Source organism: Chrysemys picta, chromosome 7 (genome assembly GCF_011386835.1).
Source record: "Chrysemys picta bellii isolate R12L10 chromosome 7, ASM1138683v2, whole genome shotgun sequence".
Taxonomy (NCBI): domain Eukaryota; kingdom Metazoa; phylum Chordata; order Testudines; family Emydidae; genus Chrysemys; species Chrysemys picta.
Genome location: NC_088797.1, coordinates 32,146,328 through 32,162,012, shown reverse-complemented (window position 1 = coordinate 32,162,012; position 15,685 = coordinate 32,146,328). Strand labels below are relative to the sequence as shown.

General features: G+C 48.2%; 2 protein-coding genes across 4 annotated transcripts in view; one reads left to right on the top strand and one right to left on the bottom strand.

Moving 5' to 3' along the window:
- Positions 1-15,685, top strand: part of DPF2 (double PHD fingers 2) — a 118,508-nt gene that overhangs the window by 68,091 nt on the left and 34,732 nt on the right. The gene's annotated exons all lie outside the window — the stretch shown is intronic.
- Positions 1-15,685, bottom strand: part of CHRM1 (cholinergic receptor muscarinic 1) — a 46,029-nt gene that overhangs the window by 14,266 nt on the left and 16,078 nt on the right. Inside the window, exon 1 of one of the 2 annotated variants that reach the window (XM_065553012.1) lies at positions 2,737-2,869. The exons of the other annotated variant lie outside the window; for it this stretch is intronic. The gene's annotated coding sequence lies outside the window, so the exon portion shown is untranslated. Of the gene's footprint in view, positions 1-2,736; positions 2,870-15,685 lie in introns of those variants that run through there. 2 annotated transcript variants of the gene reach the window in all.

Here is a 15,685-nt window from a genome sequence, read left to right as displayed (position 1 = left end):
CTTCAGGCACCTTTGAGGAGTGGTGGGTGCTGCCAGGGGTTCTCTGCTCGGTGTCCCTTTGGGAATCCCTGATTTTCAACCTTTGACCTTCCCTCCTGCCCTATTTTTTTCATTTTTTGTCCCTCATATTCGCTTGCCGTCTGGATTCAGTGGCTTCTCCCCCTCAGTTGAGAGGGCAGGACTTTAGATTTTGAATCCCACTACCTGCAATAGGTAGGCTCTATTCCTCTCCCAGAACTACGGGTAGAACCCCACAGTCCTGACTCCCAGCCCTCCCTGGGCTTGGCTCCTAACTTGCTTCTCATTGTCTAGTTTGTAATGTTGCTTGACTCCCATATAGGGGTGGCTCCAGGCACCAACGCACCAAGCGCGTGCCTGGGGCGGCAAGCCGCAGGAGTGCGGCTTGCAGTTCGCCGTGAGGGCAGCAGTCAGGCTGCCTTCGGCGGCATGCCTGCGGGAGGTCCGCCGGTCCCGCGGCTTTGGTGGCAATTTGGCGGTGGGTACGCCGAAGGCGCAGGACCGGCGGACCTCCCGCAGGCATGCCGCTGAAAGCCGCCTGCCTGCCTGCCGTGCTTGGGGCAGCAAAATACATAGAGCTGCCCCCTGCTCCCATACTCTCTGAAAGCAGAGGCCCCGCCCTACATGACCAGGCCAAGCTATGGCAGGGAGCAGACTGCTCCCATCATTACCTCAAGGCCAGCAAGCATCATTCTAATTACCGGTAGGAATACAAGGATCATGTGAACAAACAAGGGTGACCCACAATGAGGCCTCTGAGGTCTGTCATCTGGAGAGCATCAGCCATATGGACAAACTCCTTTGCTATCACAACGCAAGGCCCCATTGCTTCTAATTGGCTCAAATATGCCTCTAATTGACAAGGATTATTTACTTAGCTGTGCAGTTAGGTTTTGGTTTCAATGCTGTGCTTGCTGGTGGCCTGGGCTGTAGGCTGGATTTTTAGCTGTTGTAAATCAGCGTAGCTCCACCAAAGTTACATTTATGACATTAACCCAGATTAAGGCCATGACAAGCTGGGAACTACACAAACGCTGACCATGATTGAGGCCCGTATCGCGCTGTGTGCGTCACAGACCCTGACTCAGATTGGGACTCTGCTGGGCTGGGTGCTGCACAGACCCTCATCAGGGTGAAGACCCTGTTCTGCCATGTGCTGCACGGACCCCGACCACAATTGGGGCCCTGTTGTGCTGGGCATGGCACAGACCCCAACTGACATCAGGACCCTGTTGTGCCAGGTGCTGCACAAATACATAATGGCAGACAGCCTGTCCCAAAGAGCTCACAATCAAAATAGACAAAGGGTGGGAGTGGAAACAGGCAGAGAGCAGGACAGGGACTTGCCCAAGGCAGGGCCGGCTCCAGGCACCAGCTTGTCAAGGGTGGGGTGGCTTGGGGCTTTTTGGCTTGTGGTGGCCAAAACCCTGGAGCCGGCCCTGGCCCAAGGCCACACAGCAGGTCAGTGGCAGAGCTGGGAATTGAACCGAGCTGTGCTGCGTTCACATTAGTGCCTGAGCCATTTGACCATGCAACTTATTTATTTAGAAAACACAAAGTCACTTGCAAATTCTGCAGGGCATGTGCTGTGTCCTTTAGCAGTGAATGGATCTGGAGAGCAAAATGACTCATTCTTTTGTAAATCACACCGCATTTTTAATGCTACAAGCCGCATTTGATGGTGTTTAGCACAGGGAGGATGTCTGGAGAGGAAAACAACCCAGCACGGCTACGTTTTCCTCCCAGTACAGACACCCCCCTTCTTCATACACACAGTTTGGGAGGGAGTCTCTGTCCCGAGGAGATTACAAGCTACTTGCACAATGCAGGCCCGTATGTGTGGGGAAGATGAGATGATAACCCCCCTAGCTCTTGTACATCCCGTTTCAGCCAGACAGCTCAAAGCAAGCCACAAGTTTACATTTTACAGATAGGGAAACTGAGGCACAGGGTGGTGATGTGGCTTGCCCAAACTGACCAGCAGGCCAGTGGCTGAGCCAGGAATAGAATCCTCACTTCCAGCAGGTACAGAACTATACAGTGAGCACCAGCCTTCCAGATGAACATAGGTTACAAGGTAATGTGGAGATGGGCCAGTACTCTAGCCACTACACCAGTGGGTCTCAGCCAGGGGTATGCATACCCCTGGGGGTGCCCAGAGGTCTTCCAGGGGGTATGTCAACTCATCTAGTTAGTTGCCTAGTTTTACAACAGTCTACATAAAAAGCACTAGTGAAGTCAGTGCAAACTAAAATTTCATAAAGACAATGACTTGTTTATACTGCTCTATATACTATACACTGAAAGGTAAGTACAATATTTATCTTCCAGTGGATTTATTTTATAATTATATGGTAAAAATGAGAGAGTGAGCAATTTCTCAGTAACAGCGTGCTGGGACTCTTTTGTATTTTTAGGTCTGATTTTGTAAGCAAATAGTTTTTAAGGGAGGTGCAACTTGGGGCACACAAGACAAATCAGACTCCCGAAAGGGGATACAGTAATTTGGAAAGGTTGACAGCTACTGCACTAAGCCATACTGTCTCCAAGGTCACAGAGGGAGTTGGTGACAGAGCTGGGAAGCGAATAAAGCTGTCCAATGACCCAGCTTAACCTAGCACCTTACCCATAAGCCCACCCTACTTTCCAAAGTGCTGCATTAATACAACCTCACCAGTGCCTAACACATGCCTGGAAAGTGGGCAACAGCTACTGTACCTGAGTGAGTTCCATATGGAGAATAACCTGCATTGTCCTTCTCCAAAGACTAGCGTAACTTTATAACCCTTCTGCGCTCCATCCCCGTGTGGCTTTGCTTCTCTCGTCTTTAATCCAATTTTTGCCCAGGCAGGAGGGAAGGAGGTAAAAATGCAGAAGTTTTCCGGCAGCTTATGTTATTGTCCCTGTATTTCTCATCTGTCCGTTGAACCTTGTGTAAATATCACGTCACACGTCAAACAAACCCTCCCACTAACTTGATGGCACGTGAGCCCTTATTTGAAAAAGGGGCTGCAGGAGCCACTCTTAGAGCTGCAGCTCGCAGCAATGATGATGTGGGTTTGGGGCTATTGCTATAGGGATATCAGAATTGCCAAACCAGATCAGACCAGTGTGCCCATCTGAGTGCCCCAGTGACCATTTCCTCCTGAACCCCAGTTGCATTATGGCCAGAAGCAGGAAGATTTACAGCCCTACTTATCTCTACTCCTGTAGCTCAAATGATATCAGTTTGTACTGGCAGTCTTTAAAGTCTAGGGTTCAACTTCAGCTTTCCGAGGGAAACGGTGGGGGCGAGGGACCTGTCTGGTTTTAAGATTAAGTTAGATAAGTTTATGGAGGGAATGGTTTAATGGTAAAACATAGTAGTCAAGGAAAACCAAGCAATGGTAGGTAAATAGCATAATGGCTAAAAGGGGTCAGGATGGAGACTCTTGCCTATATGCTCGGGGTCTTGCTGATCGCCATATTTGGGGTCGGGAAGGAATTTTCCTCCAGGGCAGATTGGCTGAGCCTCTGGAGGTTTTTCGCCTTCCTCCACAGCATGGGGCAGGGATCTCTAGCAGGAGGGTCTCTGCCGATTGAAGTCACTAATAACAGGATTGGGGACTTCAGCAGCAGAGTCCAGGGAAGGGGTGGGGACGGTTTTATGGCCTGCAGCGTGCAGGGGGTCAGACCAGATGATCATAATGGTCCCTTCTGACCTTAAAGTCTATGAGTCTATGAGCTGCTGCTGTATGGAGCCTTATTGCTGCATGTAATTTGTTGTTGTGATGGAGGGACCAATGCTTAGGGTCTTAGCTGAGGACTTTGAAGACCAGGGCTCTATTCCTTTCTCGGACATAGACCTCTTGGGTAAGTTGCTGTTTGAAATCAATGGGAGCTAGGTGCCTAAAAACCTTTAAGGATCAGGGCCTTAGTTTCCCCGTGCCTCAGTTTCCCCATTTGTAAAAAGAGGGCTGTTAATGTAATGGGGACTGTATAAATACCTTACAGAGTTAGGTCCCCACAATGAAATTTGACTCCTTTCTTTCTGCACTCACAGACTGACTCTAATACAGGGCTTGAATGTGGAAACTCAGATCTCAGTCTGTTTTCTGACCTGCTCTTCCCATTTCATAGACTGGAATGGACCATTCTGATCATCTAGTCTGACTCTCTGCATTACCCAAGCCAGCACTGGCTTCAAGGAGCATGTGCATACTGCCTTACAATCTGAGTTGCAATGGCCCCGTTGAAGCCTGCACCTCTTACTCTATGCCTCTCCCCTCTGCTCCCTGCAATCCATGTGCTGAAGGATCAGAACTCCCCTGGTGCCAGCCAGGTGTACTACAGACCTAAGAGCAGCTCCTCCAGTGGGAGCAGGTGGTACTGCATCCTGCTGTACACAGCCCACATGACATTAGAGTTGGTTAGGCATTTTTTGATGAAAAAAGATTTGTTGAGAAATTCCCATTCGTTGATGAAGGTCCGATTTAACACATTTCCTGACTCAAAAAAATGTAGCGGACATTTTTTTTGAAATTGTCGACATTTTTCGTTCCAACATTTTTCTAAATGAAAATTTCAGGTGGTTTGGTTGGAAACAACTTTTTGTTTAGAAATTTAAGCTAATTAGGCCTAAAACCGCTTAATAAAGAGAAAAGGTTGAAATCCAAAGAAAACATTTCCACAGACCCAAACCCAGAAATGGTTTTGTTGTTCAGTTTGTGAATGTTTTCAGGATTTTTGACCTTTTTGTCCTGATTCGAGATGAGAAAAAAAATTGAACTCTCAAAAATATAAGCAGGACCAGAAAACCATTTGCCACCCACCTCTCCAGGACATAGCAGTGACATTACTGGTGGGATTGATCACCATTAATCCCCTAAAATTCAGCTGCCCCTTGTCCCAGTGTTTCCTACAATGGGAGGAATTCTTCTCTGGTATGGAATCTGGGCTCATATTTCCTTCTGTACCCAACTTCCTGGTTAATAACCATCACACTCTCTGCACTCCTTGAAGAAGATGATTTAAAGAAGACTGTCTCTGAGGATTAAAGGGAGTGAGTGTGAATGAGTGCAAGAGATGCTGGATGGAAGCTGCTTGTCATTGGCTGCATGGTTTGCTTTGAATAGATTGGAAAAGCATGGAACCGTCTCATTCAGAGCCTCTCGTGTGTGCTGTTTGTGTGTTTTCGACATTGATGCCTGCAATGGGTGTTGTATGACAACATTATGGTTAAAACAGAACGGGACTGGGGAACTGGGACTCTTGGGTTCTATCCCCCTCTCTGGGAGGGGTATGTTGTTTAGTGGTTAGAGCCAGGGGACTGGGAGATAAAATTCCTCGGATGCTCTACTACTGACCTCCTGTGTTACCTTGGACAAGTCACTTTGCCTCTATGTCCCCTTTGTCTGTCTGTTTATTTAGATTTCAAGTGCTTGTGGGGGCAGAGACTGTGTTTTAAAATGTGTCTATGCAGCTCCCAGCATAAGGGGGTCCAGTGGCGGTCAGGGTCTGTGCAGCTCCCAGCACAGAAGGGTTCTAATCACAGTCGGGGTCGGTGCAGCGCCCAGCAGGATGGGGGGCCCCGGTCGGGGTCAGTGCAGTGCCCAGTGGGACTAGGTTGACCAGACAGCAAGTGTGAAAAATTGGGACAGGGTGGGGGTAATAGGAGCCTATATAAGAAAAAGACCCAGAAATTGGGACTGTCCCCATAAAATTGGACATCTGATCACCCTAAGTGGGACAAAGGGGGTCCCAGTTGGGGTCAGTGCAGTGGGATGGAGAGCTCTTGATCTTATTAAGGCCTTCTAGATGTAATACTGTCATAAATATAAAGGGAAGGGTAACAACCTTTATGTATGCAGTAATATAAAATCCCTCTTGGCCAGAGGTACAGAATCACTTATCTATAAGGGGTTAATCAATTCAATTAACCTAGTTGGCACCTGACCAGAAGGACGAATTGTGAAAGAAGATACTTTCAAATCGGGGGAGGCTTTGTTTGTTCTCTTATGTGTGTGTTCCCTCTTGAGACAGAGAGAGGACCAGGGCAGGAAAAAACATCTCCTAAAAAGATCCTGAATGATACATCTAAAATTACAGAAATTGTAATAGCAAGGAAATGTGTTAGATTATTTTTTGTTTTAGCTTGTGAATTTTCCCTATGCTGAGAGGTAATTTTATTCCTGTTTTGTAACTGGGAAGCAAAGTCAGAGGGGAATCTTTTTCTTTATCCTGTAAAGTTATCTTCCATCCTGATTTTGCTGGTGTGATTCTTTTGCTTTTTTTTAAATAAAATTCTTCTTTTAAGAACCTGATTGATTTTCAGTGTCCTAAAACCCAGGGATTTGGTCTTTGCTCACTAGTTAACCTATCCATTGGTATATTATTCTCAAGCCTCCCCAGGAAAGGGGGTGAAGGGGTTTGGGGGGATATTTTGGGGGGAAATAGGGCTCCAAGTGGCCCCTCTCTGAATGTTTGTTTAAATCACTTGGTGGTGGCAGCAATACCGTTCAAGGACAAGGAAAGGATTTGTGCCTTGGGAAAAATTTTAACCTAAGCTGGTAGAAATAAGCTTAGGGGGTCTTTCATGCGGGTCCCCACATCTGTACCCTAGAGTTAAGAGTGGGGAGGGAACCCTGACACTGCAGATGGGTGTGACCCAATCTCTGTGTCTGTGCTGAAGCTGACTGGAGTGTCTAACTTAGCAAGACAGGAGTGGAGGGGTGTCTGTTCTGGCAGGAGGGGGTTCTCTGTGGTATGCCAGCTCATCGAGTGATGGTCTAAAGGGAAAACAAATGGAAATTGATGTGCAATTTGCCTGGGAAAAGGCTGCCCTGGAAAAAGAAAAGGCTGCCCACCAGCAAACCCTGGATTTAAAAGACAAAGCAATTAAGACCCAGAAGCATGAACTGGCTGTAATGAAGTGGAAGAGGTGCACAGAGACATGTATTCTGGAGCTGGAAGTTCGGGTCCTGGTGACTGCTGCAGTGGGAACAAACCCCAGGGACTCTGTAGCTGGAAGCAAGCCCAACCTGAGTGTGTGTGTGTGGGGGATTTTACTGGCCAGTGAAAGGTCTGTCATAGCTGTGAGCTCACAGCTGGATCAGGGTCTCTTTCTCTTTTGGGGGACACAGGAGTGTCTGTCCCAGAGGGGAGCCCAAAAATGAATTTTAGGTATACTGCCTCTGCCATGGTCAGTGTCCAAGTCTCTGGCAGTAAGTTCAGGAGGAGGGTGTGATGTTGCAGTCTATATGATTTTATGAAAATATGCTAATGAATGTGAATATAATTTAACTGGAATATGCTTCATGCAAAAGGTCTCTTGTAAGGTATTGTTACAAATCTTATAATCTACTGAGTATGTTCATCCTATTTGTATGACTGTATCATTCTTGTATCTGAAACTAGAAATATGAAATATAACTCTGAGGGCCTATTGTAATTATGCAAAGTGTGGGCCATTAATGGGGGTTTGGAATCTTGATGGCTCCCATTAACCAGGACAATTGTCTGTAGATGGCTCTGTTTTACTTGTAAGTCTTCCTGTATACGTGTGTGCTGGCAAGTGGGTAATTAAGTCTTACGGTGACATGTGATCACGTCACCTGAACTGGAATCCATCTTTAACCTGGTGCTTTTCCTTTTAGAAGGGGGGGGACCCAGAGAGACAAAAGATTCCCGCCTTGTGCCAATGCTATATAAGGGGGTGGAACAGAACAAAGGGGGCTGCAGTCATGAGAAATCCCCTAGCTATCACCTGAGCTGGAACAGGGGCTGTGCCAGGGGAAAGGATTGTGCCCAGACTAGGAAGTCTGTGAAAGTCCAGTCTGTGAAAGAAACTTATTGAAACATCTCTGAGGGTGAGATTTTATCTGTATTCAGTTTTATTACTATACTAGGCTTAGACTTGCATGTTTTATTTTATTTTGCTTGGTAATTCACTTTGTTCTGTTTGTTACTACTTGGAACCACTTAAATCCTACTTTCTATATTTAATAAAACCACTTTTTACTTATTTAAAAAAAGAAGAAGTAAAAGAATCACACCTGCAAAATCAGGATGGAAGATAACTTTGCAGGGTAAATAAAAAGATTCAAAACCCAGAGGATTCCCCTATGACTTTGCTTCCCAGTTACAAAACAGGAATAAAATTACCTCTCAGCATAGGGGAAAATTCACAAGCTAAAACAAAAGATAATCTAACACATTTCCTTGCTATTACTTACAATTTCTGTAATTTTAGATGTATCATTCAGGATCTTTTTAGGAGATATTTTTTCCTGCCCTGGTCCTCTCTCTGTCTCAAGAGGGAACACACACATACGAGAACAAACAAAGCCTCCCCCTGATTTGAAAGTATCTTCTTTCACCATTGGTCCTTCTGGTCAAGTGCCAACTAGGTTAATTGAATTGATTAACCCCTTACAGGTAAGTGATTCTGTACCTCTGGCCAAGAGGGATTTTATATTACTGCATACATAAAGGTTGTTACCCTTCCCTTTATATTTATGACAAATACAATTTACAATCTTAATGTAAAGCGCTTTGAACTGATCAGATAAAAGCTGCTAGAGGAAATTCAAAAGAAGGATTACAATCGTATTCTGTCGTCTCTGCAAAGAGCACCTTTATTTCAGCAGTATTAGGACAGGAGGGTTAGAAATAATGCAAGGTTGTGTTTTAGGAGTACATTTTTAATTGTGATCCTGGGTGATATGAAATCAGTTGACTCTTGAACCTGCATTATCTGCTTTTATGGCTTGTTTTTTAGAGCAGCCTCCCTAGCACTTTTACACAGCCTTTGCTGATGTTCTGTGCTCGATATACGAGCTGACTAACTCAAGGCAAAACGGCCCTTTTCTGGGATAATTAAAGGAGGAGAAAATTTTGCTCCCAGCAGGAAATGGAAGTGTCATGTTTACAATGGACACATTTAAAAAAAAAAATCTAGAGCAGGATTTTTCTAATTATTGTGGATTAGTGGGAAGGTCACTGGATTGCGAGTCAGCACCCCTGGGTTCTGTTCCCAGCTCTGATCAGGATCTAGGAGGATGACAGTGGGGTTGGGAGTCAGGACATCCTTGATTCTATTCCCAGCTCTGAGCGGGGGGTGAGGTCTAGTGGTTTGAGCAGGGGTGGGGTTGGTAGTCAGAACCCAGACTCAGGAATTATTGGATTAATGCTTAAAGATTTAGTCAAACACAAGTGAGTAGGCTCAATACAGGGGTAACTGGGTGAAATTCTTTGGCCTGTGCTATACAGGAGGTCAGATGAAATGATCTAATGATCCCTTCTGGCCTTAAAATCTATAAATCGATGATTTCTGGGTTCTATTGCCAGCCGTGGGAGGTGAGTCTAGTGGTTAGATCATGGGGGTACTGGGATTCAGGACTCCTAGCTGAATTGCCAGGTCTGGAAAGGAAGTGGGTTTAATCAACTAGACAGTAGGGGTCAGGACTTCTGAGTTCTTTGCTCCTTGCTCTGTCACCAGCTTTCTGTGTGACCTAAAGCAAGGTACTTCATCAGTCTATACCTCAGTTTTCCCATCTGTCAAATGCGTCCCTTGTCTAGTTAGATTGTAAGCTGTTTGGGGCAGGGACTGTCTTTTAGCCCATCACAGTGGAGTCCTGGCCTACAGAGGAGAAAGGGAGCATGAGGCACCAGAACTACCACTCCCATGAGACACTGTGGTGGCATTATTTTTTTTTTTTTTTTTTTCTCTAAAGACTTGAAATTGGGAGGAAAAAAAAATAATCCAGCCAGCTTTACCCAGGCCAGAAAATCACCCTACATGTTCCCAGCCTAAACGTGTGTGGTTTAAGTAGAGTGTATCTTTTAGAAAGACATCCTTTGATTTAAAGTCTTCCAGTGATGGAGAATTTATCTCATCCTCTAGGAATCTGCTTCCGTCGTTAATCACCTTCCTTGTTTAAAATGTGCCTCTTATTGACAGTTGGAATGCTGCTGACTTCAACCTCCAGCTGTTGGGTCTTGCAACACCTCAGTCTGCTAGATTCAAAAGCATTATTTTTATTACTGTGCCATAGTAATCATACTTATCTGGAGCTACCCCAAAGCAGTCAATAGGGCTGTCAATTCCTGCTGTAGCTGAAAAGGACACAGCACATGCTCATGCCATGGAGGTTCCAAGCCCCTTTGTCTCGTCCTTTGACAGCAAGGATAGTATTCTGGTGAAATGTACAGTCAATAGGCAAAGGCTTCCCTTCCACCACCTGTTAGTTTGCCTGTTGTAGCAATCTTTGCAGAAGAGGCCAGTGCTTTTCAGGTAGAAGGACTGTTTTGTGGTTAAGCCGTTGGACCAGAACTCAGAATAACTTGATTCAATTTCCAGCGGTGCCACAAACTCCCTGTGTGACTATGGACAAGTCACTTCATTGTTCTGTGCCTCAGTTTCCCCAACTGCAAAATGGGGATAATAACCTGTCCTTTGTCTCTCACTGTGTCTTTGCAGGGCCTGTCCAGATGAGGCCCTGATCTCAGTCGGGGTCTATGCAGCACCTGGCACTGTGGGGTCTTAATCTCGGTTGTGGCCTGTATGCTACTACTGCAATTCAAATTAGCAATAGGGCATGGGACTTTCAAAAGTGGCTACATGGGACTTTCAAAAGGGACTACACATTTTATGTACGCCTTGAGGTCTGAAGCCCTAGTGAGTAGGGAGTTCGCTATTGACGCCTGTTGGCAAACAGGGAGAAGAGCATCCCAGAGCTGCTTGAGAATGCCAGATGGACAGGGACTCCATACCGGAGGGAGCTCTGTGCAGCCGTCTGCGGGAGAGGAAAGGGAAACTATTGAATGGGCCAGTCCTCATTTGCATTTCAGTTTTGTGATAGTTTGGGGCATTTTGGTAAAATTCTGGGTAAGTTTTTTGAGTTTGAGGGTGATGAAACTTCCATATCCCTCTTGGGAAATGAAAGGACAAGAGAACTGCACCAAATGTGCCTGGGAGGAGGGGTCACCCTGACCACAAGCTCAGTCTGGGGTAGTTGGATGAGAGACCCTGGCTGAAGTAGGTTTCTATTTTGTGCTGTAAGTGCTTTCTGAGTAGAATGAATTATGTTAAGGGTCCTTTGTGCTATTGGGTTGTTTTTGAAGGCTTAGAATGGAACAGAGTCAGGGATGCTGCTAAGGCAGCTTGGACTGAAGCCATAGAGAGCAACAGCAACTTAACTGAGGGTCTCTGGGGTGGGCAGCCAGGCCCATGCTCAGAAGGGGCCCCAGCCTGCTCTGCTTGCACCATGCCCTGAGACCCTGCCAGCCTGCTGGCTCCCCCGTGCTCACTACTTGCTCCTCTCGGCCTGCCCGCTGGCCGGCCGAGGGCTCCTCTCCCCACCCTGGTCCCACCCACCGGCTTCTCTCTGCCTCCTGGCCAGACCGCAGTGCACCTCCGGCTCTGGGCAGTCTCTGCTTCCCACCACCTGTGGGGCCCCACCTGTCGCCCTGGAGCTGAACTGCCTGGGCCTGATGCAGAAGCCTGGCCAGTCTTGGCCAGTTCGGGGGGAGGGGGACTCAGTGTGCCAGTTTGTAAATAGTGCCCTGGCACTGGGCTGGGTGGAGCGGAGCCGCCCCTGCCATGCCATGCCCCTGGCTGGCCCCTTGCTCCAGGGACCAATCCCCCCACCATGCTCCATTGCCCCCAGGGGGCCCCACAAAAGGTTAATATGGCCCTAGGTGTGGGCCTCCCTACCTGGCTACAAAGCTGTAATCGTCTCAGCTGTGGTAGTTGGTAGAGTCCCCTGAGCAACTCTGGCAGCCCTTCACTTAGCGGCTGGAGATGAACCTGCCTGAAATTGGCTCTACAAACTCTGGACAACAAACTGTAAGTGGGGAGGAGGGAAGCACCTAATGCTAGAATGGATTGTCTCATTAGCCATTCACAACTGTGAGAAGGGGATGGAGGTTCAGACTATTTCTAAGACACCTGGGGGTGGGGAGAAATGGAGTCTTACTTAATAGATATAGTTGATTTAGTAATTGCTGGCTTCCCCACGTTTATTCTTTGTCCCCTAGTAAAATAATTTTTGTTTTAAACCCCTGCACTCAGGGCTTGCTTAAAGGAGGTATTGTCTATCAAGGGCACTCGGAGGAGTTGATTTAGCGTTCCCAGGTTTCTGGGTAGAGGCTTGAGGCAGTGCTGTGGAAGTTTTGAGAAGAAACCCTTAACAAATGGAACTTGGACCTTTTTGCTGCCAAGCACTCCTGGCAGAAGGGCTGCATTTAAGTGCCTCAAATATCTGCCTGTGTAACATCTCGAAGGTCTTAGCTTTCACAGGTGCTGATGTAACCCACTGGTCAGTGGGTGTTAGATGCTTCCGCAGTTCCCATTGACTTGCACAGGACCTTGTAGCTGCTCAGCACCTCTCCAAATCAGGCAAAAGGAGTCTCACATTGGGCACTCAGAAACCTCATTATCATTAGAGGCCCCTGTTGTGCGGGTGCTGTGTGGACCCTGACTGAGATTGGGACCCTGCTGGGCTGGGTGCTGCACAGACCCCCATCAAGGTGAAGACCCTGTTCTTCCACATGCTGCTTAGACCCTGACACTAACAAACCCTCCCACTAACTTGATGGCATGTGAGCCCTTATTAGAAAAAGGGGCTTCAGGAGCCACTCTTCGAGCTGCAGCTCACAGCAATGATGATGTGGAGTTTGGGGCTATGGGTATAGGGACATCAGAATTGCTAAACCAGATCAGACCAGTGTGCCCATCTGGCATCATATCCTCCCCCCCCCCGAAGCTGGCCAGTGCCCCAGTGACAGTTTCCTCCTGAACCCCAGTTGCCAGAAGCAGGAAGATTTACAGCCCTACTTATCTCTACTCCTGTAGCTCAAATGATATCCGCTTGTATTGGCAGTCTTTAAAGTCTAGGGTTCAACTGCAGCTGCTAATGTATGGAGCATTTTAGGCAGTTGCAACACTCAAAACTTCAAAGTGCTGTCACCGGAGCACTCCCGCGGCAGCGCTTTGAAGTGCGAGTGTGGTCGCGCGCCAGCGCTGGGAGAGAGCTCTCCCAGCACTGCAGGTACCCCACCTCCACGAGGGGATTAATTTACAGCGCTGGGGCACTGTTTACACTGGCGCTTTACAACGCTGTAACTTGCTGTGCTCAGGGGAGGGTTTTATTGCTGCATGTACGTTGTTGGTCCCTCCATCACAACAACAATGGTTAGGATGCTAACTCAGGACTTTGGAGGCCAGGGTTCTATTCCTTTCTCGGACATAGACCTTGGACAGAGACCTACCTCAATGGGAGGTAGGTGTCTAAAAACCTTTGAGGATCTGGGGCTTAATTTTTCCGTGCCTCAGTTTCCCCATTGGTAAAGAAAGGTGTTGTGAAGCAAAGTATGTTCAGATTTCAAAGTGCTTGGATATTAATATAATGGAGGACATATAAGTACTTTACAGAGATAGGTCCCCACAATGGAATTTGACTCCCTTTGTTCTGCACCCATAGACTGACTCTGGTACTAGAATTGAATCAGGTAACCCAAATCCCAGGCTGTTTTCAGACCTGCTCTTCCAGTTTCATAGACTGGCAGGGACCACTCTCATCATCTAGTCCAGTGGTTTTAAAACTGCGGGTCCCGACCCAGTACTGGGTCACGGTGGCTCTGGTCAGCACCACTGACCGGGACGTTAAAAGTCCTGTTGGAGGTGCTGCCCAGCTAAGGCAGGCTAGTCCCTACCTGTTCTGACACTGCGCTGTGCCCCGGAAGCGGCCAGCAGCAGGTCTGGCTCCTAGGCGTGAGGGCCACAGGGCTCCGCGCACTGCCCCCACACCTAGCACCGGCTCCGCACTCCCATTGGCCGCCTAGGAGATGGACCTGCTGCTGGCTGCTTCCGGGGCGCAGCGCAGTCCGTAGTGCCAGGACAGGCAGGAAGCCTGCCTTAGCACCCCCGCTGTGCCACTGACCGGAAGCCACCCGAGGTAAGCCTGCGCCCCAATCCCCTGCCCCAGCACTGAGCCCCCCCAAAACCTGTAGCCCCTTCCTGCACCCCAAACCCCTCATCCCCGGCCCCAGCCCAGAGCCTGCACTCCCAGCCCAGAGCTCCCTCCCACACCCTGAACTCCTCATTCCCAGCCCCACTGCACAGCCCTTACCCCAACCCTCTGCCCCAGCCCTGAGCCCCTCCTGCACTCCATACCCCTCATCCCCAGCTCTGTTGGGTCACGGGCATCAACAATTTTCTTCAACTAGGTGGCCAGAAAAAAAGTTTGAAAACCACTGATCTAGTCTGACTCTCTGCGTAACTCAGGCCAGCAGTGGTTGGTACCCAAACTGTTGTGGGGGGTGGGCTGGAGGGAGCATGTGCAGACAGCCCTACAATCTGAATTGCAATGGTCCCATTGTAGCCTGCACCTCTTGCTCTATGCCTCTCCCCTCTGCTCCCTGCAACCCATGTTCTGCAGGACCAGACCACTGGTGCCAGCCAGGTGTACGACAGCTCTAGGAGCAGTTCCCCCAGTGGGGGACAGCGGTTTTGCATCCTACTGTATGTAGCCCACATGACATTAAAGCTAGTCCGGAATTTCTTGGGCCCTTTTGCTTCCAGAAACACGTGGCAGAAAGGCTACATGTAATGCCTCCGATATCTGCATCTATATCTCGACATATTGCTGAGGGTCTTTAGTTTTCAGAGGTGCTGATGTAACCCATGGGTCAGTGTGTGGTATGCGCCCCCACGGTTCCTATTGACTGACTTGCACTGTGAATTGTAGCTGCTCAGCACCTCTGCTAATCAGGAAAAAGGAGTCTCACATTGGGCACCCAGAAACCTAATTATAATTAGAGGCCCCCACTGCACAGATGCTGCACAGATCCCGACTGAGATCGGGGCCCTCGTTGTGGTAGGTGCTGCACAGACACACATGCTGGCGTTTTCCAAACAGCTCAGGGCTGGATTTCCAAACGTCTCAGCACCCAGCAGCTCCCACTGTGACACTTCCTATGCCCTGATTTTCAAAATAGCTCAGAGCTCAAACTTATTTGGATGGGTGATGGCTAAGCTCTTTGGAAAACCTGTTGATGATTGTGGGTGCTGTGCCCGTCTGAAAATTTCAGCCAGAGTGTGAGGCAGTACAGTTCTGGGGGAGCAGAGAACAGCCAGAGTGCAGGGCTTGCTAGCTCTGCCCCTGATCTGTCCCCCTAAGCTGTGGGCTAGGAGCCCCAGAACCCTAACCCCAGGGAGCTTCCCTGCTTGGGTGGATTTGAAGCTACCAGAGTGGCGTAAAGTGGCCCGATTTCAACTGGGGATTGGGGCCACAGGTACATGGCAGAGCCTGTGCATTTTGAACTTCTCAGCACCTAATGCCATCTCCTATGCCTTTGCGCTGGCCAGGAGAGTTCACTTATTAGGGTTCTGTTCTTCGGAAGGAAATATTTATATTAGCTTTGATAAATGGAAGTGCTGGAGTCTGGTTGTCATCAGTGAGGCTGATTGGGGCTGAAATGGGCTCTGTGCAGCACACACACAATTAAAGGCATCACCAGCTAAAAGGGTCAGGGGAAGGTTGCATGCATTTGTCCTAGCAGCTGGGACAGGCAGAACCAGATGAGATTGGGCCAAGGTTTATCTTAGGACCTGATCCTGCAACCATCTGTCTTACGTACCCTATCATTTTAGCACCTGAGCTGCTCACAATGTATTGTGCTCCTG